The sequence below is a fragment of the Notamacropus eugenii genome, chromosome 3, assembly GCF_028372415.1.
Source record: "Notamacropus eugenii isolate mMacEug1 chromosome 3, mMacEug1.pri_v2, whole genome shotgun sequence".
In the NCBI taxonomy this organism is placed as follows: Eukaryota; Metazoa; Chordata; class Mammalia; order Diprotodontia; family Macropodidae; genus Notamacropus; species Notamacropus eugenii.
This window is the reverse complement of record NC_092874.1, coordinates 87,076,456-87,084,755: the sequence shown is the minus strand read 5'-3', so window position 1 is coordinate 87,084,755 and position 8,300 is coordinate 87,076,456. Positions and strand designations below refer to the sequence as shown.

General features: G+C 40.7%; 1 long non-coding RNA gene across 1 annotated transcript in view; it reads left to right on the top strand.

The window, feature by feature from the left end:
* Positions 1 to 1,873: 1,873 nt before the first annotated feature.
* The window catches only part of LOC140531182 (uncharacterized), a 33,306-nt gene continuing 26,879 nt past the window's right edge, over positions 1,874 to 8,300 (top strand). Inside the window, exon 1 of the long non-coding RNA XR_011976295.1 lies at positions 1,874 to 1,996. This is a non-coding gene — a long non-coding RNA (uncharacterized lncRNA). The remainder of the gene's footprint in view (positions 1,997 to 8,300) is intronic.

The window sequence follows — 8,300 nt, the reverse complement described above, 5'->3', positions numbered from 1 at the left end:
CTGGCATTTTCTACCTCTCAGATGCTGTGAGAAAAATGCTTTGTGTTATATAAATGGGAGTCATTATTATTAAAACAGATACTAAATCTGCTGTAGCTCTCAAACATTTCTTTGACTACTATCATAATGGACTTATCTTAAAGGTCTCGTTGAAGTTTGCTCCTCATGAGGCACATTTGTAGGTGTTAGTATGTAACGGTTTTATGTATTGTGGTCATCTAATATAAACTATATTTTCAGCATTACATAGTACAATGCCCTGTATCCACTACATGCTTAATTAATGGCAGCTGAAAGTTCTTTGAATGACTGTGTTCTAATTGGTCTAGCAGTGATGAAAATGAAATTATTTTTGATATCTTTGGATTAAGAAAAATCTGGAAAAGGATTGGAGGACTTCGAATGAAGGTGCGTGTGTGGGTGTGCGTGTATGTGTGCGTGTGTGTTCATGCTTGCTCGTGCATGTGCATGTGAGTATGTTTGGAGGTGGGGAAGGTGGACTGATGTGAGATTAGAGTGGAGGTGTGCTGATAATAAATTTTTGATAACTCTTCTCTCTGGAAAAAAATAACATACATTATTAACACTTTCTTAAGGCTAGACAATCCACAGAACAATAAATCAAGCATTGATTTATAGAGTTTGCCAATTTCCAAGGTATAAGTGCTCACACTGAAAACAACAATGGACTCTTAGGCAAATCTATTCCATTTGGGTCTAGCACAGCTCTGGGTTAAAGTATCTTGACTGGGATATGGATAGGATCATAACTAGAGCTGAAAGGACCTTGGCTGCCATCTAGTTCAATTCCCTCATTTTACAGATAGAGAATCTGAGGCCCAGAGATGTTAAATTGCTTACATTGGGTCACACAAATAACAAATTAGAGGTGGGTTTTGAATTGAAGTTCTGTGTGAAGATGTAGTTTTATTTCGCCCTTGCTATTGGAGGTAAATTTCAACATCAGTAGAATCATCTTGGAGAAAGTGGGGGCACTGATGAAAAAAGTAAGGAGCTTAATTGTCCTCTTTGACCATAAAGGTTTCCTTGATCTCTCCCTTAGCAAAAGTAGCTAACCGTGAGAACTAGTTTCCAAAACCCCACCCCCCCTTCACATATCTCCCATAAGTATGGCCAGAGGAAACAAGGAAGATTTAAGATTTCTTCTTCTAAGTTCAGGGAGCAAGTCTGCAGGGATGTACCCCAAGTTTCTTGGAACCCTTTAGAAGCTCTTCTGCTTTCTGGGATCAGACACCTGTCTGTGTCCTGCCATGTTAACCAACTCCCCTGAATTCCCTACTCCTACCCAATTTCCCCTTTCCAAACTCCTTTAACACCCTTGTCTCCCAACCTTTGTCACTGAGCAACTGAAGCTACGTAAAAAAAAAAAATCACTTGGTGCGTGGTCCCAGGCTCCAAGCTTTTCCTTGTAGGAGAGTTGAGTCCTGGGATAGATGATGAATCGATCCATTGGTTACCACATTTTCTTGAGCTCAATAGTATTCTTAGTCCTGTATTATGCTGTGACATTGGGGGATCAGAAGAGGACATGTGGATGTCAATTCTTCTCACAATGAGGGAGGTAAAGCCATTGAACTTTGAGAGCAGGAAGGCCCAGCTGATACCATAGCCTAGAGAATGCATTAGCCTCTGTCCTACTCTGAGTTTGCTTGTTGGTACCATACAATGGAAGCAAAGCCCAGGCTTCTATGTTGCTGCTCCCAAACTGGCTCTTTTGTTGTATTCTGTAGACTGAGGATGCTGACAGGGAGAAGATGGGAGATCCAGGTGAAGCTATTTCTTTCTTGCTTAGGAAGGCCCAGCTGATGTCAATAATCCCAACAATGGCATTAACCTTTGTTTTACTCTAAGTGTGTTTCCTGGAACTGTATAAAAGAAGCAAAACTCAGGCCTCTGGGTTGTTCCTCCCTGGAGGGATTCTCATTTTGTGCAGTAGAGCTGAGGATGCTGATAGGGGAAACAGCACAAAATCCAGGTGAGTCTTCATTTGTGTGCCAGAGCTGGTCAGCCTTGGGTGGTCTGCTTACCTGGGTGGCTTTCCCTAGGTCTTTTCTGTGTATCAGTATTCATGTTCCCTTGTGTGCCTCAGAAAGCCTAGTTCATTGGTCTTTGTAATAAGCAGCATGAGGACTAGGGGATGATGACATTGTATCATGAGGTGAATGGCAGCTGTATCTTTGGACCTTTCCATGTTCTCTTGGGAGTGTCTGTATCAGACATCATGCATCTTTAATTTAAATTTAACACCCTTAACAAACATTTGCAGTCAGTTTGTAGGACCCTCAGATGATACTCATAAAGTGCTGAGCACATGCTGAGCACCATGTAAATGTTAACTATTATCACTAGTCTGAGCCAATTTTTTAAAATATTGGATGACAGAGACATAGGCTGCCTTTTTTTTCTGGGACTTTTCTGGATCATATACCATATCTATACCATCATGATAGGTGCAAAGCAGGGACCAGGTATCAGATTCTTCTGAACTGGGTACACTTTAGTTGATCCCTGAAATTTATTAAAAAAATGAACCCAAAGGAAACTTGTAGATTATGAGGAAGAGACAAGGAAAATTTGGCAGGAGAGAAGGATGAAATGTCATGGGAACCAAGTAGTCATGGTTTAAATTCTTCTTTGACTTCAGTTCAATACTGCTTTCAAGTCTTCTACATGATAGTGTTAAGTCTGGGACTGAAAAATAAAACCAGGAGCTTGGATGTGACCCAATATAATCCTCGCACAAAACCATTAGCAAGAGAGAAAGGCGAAAGTCCAAACTACTTCTGATTAGCTGCTGGTCAGGGTCTATAATAGATACAAGGGCCAGGATAAGTGTCAGGACTTCGATCTCGATTATGTCTTCCTCCCAGGCGTCTTCACACACTCGATATTGTCTGTAACCATCTCCCTAGTGCCAGATATTGAAAGTTATAGATTTTTCTTCATGTCAAGTATTCTGCATAATAGAGGTTTTGTTTAATAGCAAGTGGCTTTGTTTTTCTTTCCCACCAAAGTTCTACTAATTTGAGAATCTCATTCATCAGTTTTAAAGGGAATAAAGGAAAAATTCTTTGGAGCCAGAATTCTCCTTTCTGTGTGGCCATTTCATCATCAGAAAAGCCAATTTTCAGGGGTTTTTCTGAAGAAATAGGAATAAAAAGACAGTCGTAGTAGGGATTTATATAAGTCGGCATGGTGCTCTCCATAGTGCTCCAGGGTTCCTCACTAGGACCCTGCGAGGTAAGCTTTACACCACTGTTATTATCATCTCTGTTTTATAGATGATAAAACTAGGCAGAGAGAGGTAAGTGATTTGCTCCTGCTCACAGCCAGTGAGTGCCTGAGGAAGGATTCACACCGAGGCTTTCCTGGTTCCAAGTTCAGTGTTCTAACCACTGGACGGTACATGTCCCATAAAATACATAGAGGTTCACATGAAAGCTATTTCTATAACTGTATGAAATGGCTGTTTTATTCTCTGTTGCTTTCAGCAGGTATTTTTATGTGAGGAATTTGATACATGGAATCAACAAAATGGAAACTGTTTCTCAATCCCCTCCTTTCCCACTTGTCCTCCAAGGATGGCCAGATAAAAGTTTCAGATTTCATCTTCAAAGTTTCTCTGTTATCGCTATTACTAGAAAATTCAAATGTAGCATTCTCTCCCCCTCCCTCTTTTAAAGTGTTTGTTTCCAGATAAAAAGGGGCATAAATAGACAAAGTCCAAGATGTCAAGAGGAAAGGATACTGAGGGCACAGATTTACCACAGCCTCATTCCCATCCAGGGTCTAGGCCTGGAATCAGGAAGACTGGAATTCAAAATCTGGCCTCAGAGGTTTGTTAACAAGTTGTTTAACCTCCGTCTGACTCAGTTGCATCAACTGTAAAATGGTCATAATAATAACACCTACCTGCCAGGGTTGTTGCGAGGATGGAATGGGATGATATTTGGAAAGTGCCTGGCGCACACGTAGTAGGTATTAATAAATGCTTATTTCCTGCCCTTTACCATATTGTCAAAAGCTCTGGTACCTTCCATGACGGCAGTACTTGAAAGTGAATACTTGAAAGAAATAGCAACTTGAAAGAAATAGCAAGAAAACAGAGTGATTGATTCAGGAGACAGAAAGAAAAAAATCTCCAAACTACCAAACACCCCAAACAATAAACCAATAAGGAACTACCACAACTAACTCTGTGGTATATATGTTCATTTACAAAGTTGTTTGAAATCTTAAAGTCATTTAAATTAGAGTAATTAACAAGTGCCATGGCATTGTTGAGCACCCATATATTGTGCTCTGTTGGACATAAGTGGCAGACTGGGATCACAGAGGAAGCTAGGTATCATTATGGAAAGAGCCCTGGGCCTGGAGTTCAGATGATTTGAGTTCAAATCCAGATTGGGACACTTACTAGCTGTGTGACCCTGTGCAGGTCACTTGACCCTTTTTTTGCCTCAGTTTCCTTATCTGTGAAATGGGGATAATAATAGCACTTCCCTCTTAGGATTGTGTTAAGGACCAAATGAGATAATAGTTATAAAGCACTTAGCTCAGTGTTAGCAATCATACCATTGGCTACCAGTGTGAACTTGAGCAAGTCTACTCTTCTTAGCCTCAGATGGCCTTTGAGGTCCCTCCCACCTCTAAATTCATGAGTCTCTACTTCTTGACCTGGAAGGCCCCTTCTCGCTCCAAGTCTATGATCTTATGATCCTTTGATTCTGAGATCTGTGTCTTTGGAGGTTTGGTTTCCTCTGAAGCATTCATTGTACCACAGCTACTGCTCCCTTGTTGTGATTGGTGCTTCATTCCTTATGAGTTTACTGGTGATTGGCATTAGTGGGATTATCAGGCAGTTAAAAAGGAAGACCTGAATTTGAAACTGTCCCAGACACTTATTAGACCCTAGACAAACCATTTAACCTCTCTGTGCCTCAGTTTCTTTGTCTGTAAAGTAAGGATAGTAATAGCACCTAACTTGCATAATGATTGTGAGAATCATATTAGGTAGCATGTAATGTGCTTTGCAGACTTTAAGGTGCTATATACATGATAGCTATGATGAGGATGATAATGTTAACATTAACAAGGCAACTCTCAAAACTGGAAAGGACATCAGAAGCCATCTGCAACATCTCAAACGTGATTATCTCGTGTTGTCTTGAAAACCTCCATTAAAAGGCAGTTTACTACTTCCTGGGGCATCCCATTCCACTTTGGATCACTTTAGTGGTTATGAAGTATTAATTTCCATCTAGTCCGAACCTAACCCTCTGCTGCCAATATCTATCTGTAGCTCCCACTGTAGTTCAGTTTTCTGGGGCAAAGCAGAACAAGTCTAATCTCTCTGCCACATGATCTCCCTTCAAATACTTGGTAGGCAGCTATCATGGTCCCTTCCTTTCTTTCCAAGTTACAAGGTAATGTAACTCTAAACTAATCAACAGACACTACCACTTGTTTCCCTGATTCAGATGTATGGTTAGACAGAAAGACAGATAAAAGAAATGTGATATAAATTAAGGCAAGTATCTTTGCCTTGACTTTGCCAAAGTGAGTTAACAGGATAAAAGGAAATACCTTTTCACACTCTAGCATGGCTTTCTTTCTCTTATTTCATTTTCCAATGTCTAATTCTGAGGTGAGAAAATGATACTGTCCTGCCTCAAATGAATAAGTTATTCAGAGTGGGGGGGCACAAGGAAAGAAACAGTCTGGAAGTGGGGTCCTAAAAAATTTTCTTTTCTCCTCTCTCAGCTCCCCCATTGGCATCCTTTCCACTGGATCAGAGCATCCAAGGTCTTAAATTATATTCTCCTTATCTTGAGTAGCCTCTCTTCTTTGCTGATAGTTTCACTTTTTAAATAATTTGAGCTAAGAGAATAAGACCATATATCTTTAGGGGTGTATTTAGGATAAAGAATTCTCTGAGATTTTGTATGTGGGATGAATGATGACCCCTTTAGTCTCTAGAGGTAACCGTTTAGTGGAATAATCATTGTATTTGGAGTCAGAAGACCTTGTTGCGGTAAATTCTGTTTTATTCATAAGCCATGGAAACCTGGGCCATTCACTGAACTTTGGAGGCTCATTTTTCTCATCTGCAAAATATAGATGTTTATTCTACCTGGCTTTATAGAATTGATATAAGGAAACCACTTTGTAGAAGGTCAAGAGTTACATACATACCTGTATTGGAGGGAGGGGGAAAGGAATTGAATTCTTCCCTCCTTAATCTTCTAGTCAATGTCAATCTGGGAGGGAAAGATCCTTAGGATTTACATTCACTCTGAGTCAATCAAGACTCAAACTATGACCATTTGGGTCATTGCCTGAGACCTATTGTTGGCCAATCAATGAGAGCCAGAGTGATTTGGGTCATGGTCCTTAAGAAAGAAATCTAGACCATAACCCCATGATAACTTGAGAGATTTCAGCAATCAAAATTTACATTCCTTTGGACAGAGTACCTGCAAGTAAAGGTATGATACCCTCTTGACACTGGACTCAGATGCATCTGGAGGAGAAAGTGAGGCTGGTGATATTGCACAGTCCTGCCTCACTTAAATCCAATTCACTTGCATGTCATGGCATCATCTTCCTGATGTCACGGTCATCTTTGAGAATGAAGGACAAGCAACAACCTAGTTAATGTAACAGGAAGTAAGGGGCAGATAATAGAAGTAATTGGTATTAATATCTTAAAGAAGTACAAAGCTATGTTAAAAGTTATCCCTTTAGGAAATGTGAAAGCCCTTCAAAGACTGAATTGAATGGGGAGCATGGGAATGGTTGGCTGAAGACTAGCTACAATGCTTTATTAAGATATAAAGGCCTAAAAGCATTTTAGGATTCAGTTCAAGAGTTTTACATAGGTTCCCAAAGAGGGAGATACCATCCTCAAAGTGGTACTGGAATGATGGGGGGAGGAGGAGAGGGGTGGTAATAGCCTCGAGTGCAATTGAGGGGTATTGGATAAAAATAAGGGGTGGTGGAAGCTTAAGGAAAGAAGACAAGAAAATTTGGAAAACTGTGTATGCTTCATTTGTTGTGTAATAGAGTTAAAATAATAATGATTACATTATTTTCCAAATAAATATACAAAATGCAAGTTATAACCGATAGTGGTCATATCCATCCACAGGTTTGAACAAGTAAGTGTCAGCAGGCGAGCATGTTGCACGTTGTTGGGAAGTCCAGTATCCATCAGGAGGAATATGTGTGTGTAATGACTTGTTTGCCATATGATACTATACAGTTTCATGAAGCAATATTGCATCATCAAAATTTTAATGCAGGAAAAAAACCTCACAAATTTAAAGTAAATTATTGAATTTAAGATGCATCATTTAAAAAATACCTTATATTGTTTTGAAATGACACAAATTAAGAAAACATTAAAGGGCTGAAGAAAGTAGATTTCCAGGGGAGCGCTGCGGTTTTTTTTGGTAAAGGGGGTGGTAGGCCAAACAAGTTTAGGAGCCTTTGGTTTAAAGCATTCCAGGAAGGCTTAGCAGTGTTATTGAGTGACTCCTGACTCTCTACCAAAGGGCTACAGTGGGGGATTTTCTCTCGTTTTCCCCTGGAACCTCTGCCGTGGCTTTTAGCAGTGGAGACTATACAGCAGGGAAAAGTGTTCTCTCCCCTCTCCCCTCTCCCCTCTCCCCTCTCCCCTCTCCCTCCCTCCCTCAGATAGAAAAGGACACAGAGAGACAATGGCTTGATGAAGGAAGCAGCTTGAAGACAGTGCCTTTTCTGGCAACAGAGAAAAGAACCTACCAGAGATTCAAGGGACAATTAGCCCAGGCTAATTCTCTAAAGTCCTGACTCAAAGAGAGCAGCAGACCCAAGGGGACCTGCTGAGTGACCTTTCCAGTATGGATGCTGCATTTAGCGGGTAACAGCATGAGAACCTCATGGGGAGAGGAAGGACATTGGGCTAGTGGGGCTTTTAAAATGGCTTCGGGCAGGCCTTCTGTTTGATATTTTTAAGCCCTTGGTAGAGACTTACACAGGAAAAAGAGTGCTAGAGCTTACTTTGGAGATAGGTAGAATAGGGAGCTGCTTACATAGTTTGATTTCTGGTCTTGGAAGACTTCAGTCCCATGGGACAAACACCTTGACCCCTTTCTCTAGTGATCTGATGGGTGTTGAAGGAAGACTAACACCTTCATTTTGAGGACTTGCTGAGCCCTTATCAGGGCTACCCATCCACCTTTGCCATCTACCTGGCACTCAACTCTCCCCCAAGGCTCCAAGAAGCTGTAGCATAT